At 35.1% G+C, this 2,963-nt stretch overlaps 1 non-coding gene across 1 annotated transcript; it reads left to right on the top strand.

Annotated features, from left to right (window-relative positions):
* Positions 1–915: 915 nt before the first annotated feature.
* On the top strand, positions 916–988 carry TRNAW-CCA (transfer RNA tryptophan (anticodon CCA)). Its single transcript has one exon. It is a non-coding gene; the product is annotated as a tRNA-Trp (tRNA).
* The last annotated feature ends 1,975 nt before the right edge of the window (positions 989–2,963 follow it).

The raw sequence follows: 2,963 nt of genomic DNA, 5'->3' as shown, positions 1-2,963 counted from the left end.
TTTCACTCTCATCACTCCCACCCTCTGCCACATCCCTTCTGGTAACCACCAATTGTTTCTGTGTATCTACATTGCTTTCTATTTGGTGTCATTTGTTCATTTATTTTGTGGGTTTTTTTGGTTTCTTTCTTATAATCCAGACATGAATGGAATCAACAGATTTTGGTGAAAAATTGCTATTGATACAACACTAAAACAAATTTAAAGTTCTTCATGTTGACTTTTGATTTATAGTCACATGTGGTTCAGCCATGAAAAATGCTTTGAGTAATGTAACACTTGGCCACTTAAGATACTTGCATTATTTGCATGGCATTCTAAAAACATGTTACAGAATCTATTTTATCCCTAAATTAATGTTGTCTAGCATCACTTAAAATTAGTAGAACTCATATTAAATGTTGAATATCTATTATTTCTATGCATTTCTTTCATATGTGTCCTTTTCTCCACAGAAAACTTCATAATGTTTCACAAAAACTTCTTTTATGGTGAGATTCACTTGCTTCTTTATGTGACTATAACTCTTTGGCCTCTTTCTCCCAATTAATTAACTTTAGGAATAAGCTAAAACTTGATGGCTCATTATGACTATTTCCTCTGATTTCTTTAAACCTCTGTGTGTGTGTGTATGTGTGCACGTGCACGCATGCACACATGAGTGTTTAGTTGCTCAGTTGTGTCAGACTTTTTGCAATCCCATGGACTGTAGTCCCCCAGGTTCCTCTGTTCATGGGATTCTCCAGGCAGGAATACTGGAGTAGGTTGTCATTTCCTTCTCCACGAGATCTTCCCAACCCAGGAATTGAACTTGGGTGTCCTGCATTACAGGTAGATTCTTTACTGTCTGAGGCACCAGAGAAACCCTCTTTAAACCTGATTATATTTAGATCCCCTTATTCAGATATTTGGGCTTCCCTGGTGGCTCAGAGGTTAAAGCGTCTGCCTCCAATGCAGGAGACCCAGGTTCAATCCCTGAGTTGGGAAGATCCCCTGGAGAAGGAAATGGTAACCCACTCCAGTATTCTTGCCTGGAGAATCCCATGGATGGAGAAGCCTGGTGGGCTACAGTCCACGGGGTCACAAAGAGTTGGACAAGACTGAGTGATATTTAAAATATACAAACAATTAATATAGTAATTCTATTTTGATAATGTATCTTAAGGAATTCATCTCAAATGGAGACCACGTTCTATCCTCAAAGATGTCAAATGCAGTGTTAAAAGTCATCTTTGTTTGTTCTAAATTTCAGAAACTCAACTAAAACTAGCTTTAAAAACAAGTAGTCTATTAGTTCATTGATCCAAAGAGGGATCAACCAAGCTATGGAAAGGACAGGGGAACAACTTTGCCTCAGGAGCAACTGAACCAAGAATTCAAATACTGTCCCTCAACTCTATTTTCTCTGAATATCTGTTTCACTGTCTTTCTCTACAGATCAGCTCTTGCGCATGATCCTATTTGCAAATGCCCATAGTTTCCAAAGCTTTTAACTTATACTTTTAGCTATTAAGAGGGAGAGTGTTCTCTGGTGTTGTAAATTCAACACCTCTAAGGAAGAAAGTGATTTCCCAAACTTGAGGTTAGGTACTAGCACCATGACCTTTCAACTCTGGCCCAGAGGGTAACGTGATGCAGAATATGACAGAACCTTTGGTAACAAGGTTGCTAGAGTAGGCATAGTTTCCAGAAGAACATGAGGTATACTCCACAGGACTATAATGGCTAACTGGCAACAGTGCAAGCACTGTAAACAATTCTAATGCCTTAAGATCCTTAATTTGTTAAACAAATTAGGATACACACACACACATATATATGTATACACACACATATGTGTATACACACACACACATACACACACATATATATATAATGGAATCCCTGACACTACTAAAAATAATGATTTAAAATAGCAATGTGAATGCATTCAATTTTGAGAACTTTATTTTTTTATTTATTTTAATTGAAGGTTAATTACTTTACAATATTGTATTGGTTTTGCCATACATTAACATGAATCCACCACAGGTATACACGTGTTCCCCATCCTGAACCCCCCTCCCTCCTATAGCAGGATGCAGAAGTGCATATAGAAGATTATCTTAATTATATTTAAAAAATGAGGAAAACCTGTAAGAACATGGAAAATACACAAATTTAACTACTGGTGTTCTTTCTTGTTCCTTTATGCATATTTCCAGCTCCCAACTTTCCAAAACTTCCTAGATTTATTACTTTTACAAAAGAGAAACAAAAATTCCACTAAATAAAGCCCTCTTACACTTGACATTATCCCTCCCCATAAGCAACTTTAAAAATAGTAAATTCTCATTTTGAGGTTTAACTGCACTCACAATTTTATAACAACTGTTACTCAAAATAATGGTCATTCATTTTTTAAACTTGTCATGGAGCAATATGCATTTCTAGTCATCACAGCTGATAGCACAGCATGGGATGGATGACTTAAAACACTGGTGTAGTGTGATGGAATCTGTCACAATAAGTACATGCAGTAAAGAAAATGTATTCTTTCTACACAAGTCCCAAATTAAATTCCATAGCAGTATATTATTTGTGCTTTGTGTTTTAGCATTTACTTTTAAATTTTCTGTAAAGAATGATATATTTTGATACATATATTTCTAAGCTGCTTATATTTAACTTTCTTAATAAAGAGATTTACTTCTAATGAAAACCATACTCATGAAATGACAATGCCACAATAGAGGAAAAGGAATACATGAATGAGAGAGTGGCTTTCACTTTAAATATGGTTCATAATAGAATTTCATCATCTTCAACATATTTGAAAATGGTTTTAGTTAGGAAAATATACATTAAAGTTTTTTAAATGTACAAAATTTTATAAAATGAAGTCTACCAGTCTATAGGAAGTAAGATCAAGCATCACAGTGTTATTGCCCTTTAAAGTTAGAAGTTGAAATAGTCCTACTATT

Source organism: Ovis canadensis, chromosome X, assembly GCF_042477335.2.
Source record: "Ovis canadensis isolate MfBH-ARS-UI-01 breed Bighorn chromosome X, ARS-UI_OviCan_v2, whole genome shotgun sequence".
In the NCBI taxonomy this organism is placed as follows: Eukaryota; Metazoa; Chordata; class Mammalia; order Artiodactyla; family Bovidae; genus Ovis; species Ovis canadensis.
This window is presented reverse-complemented; position numbering and strand designations above follow the sequence as displayed.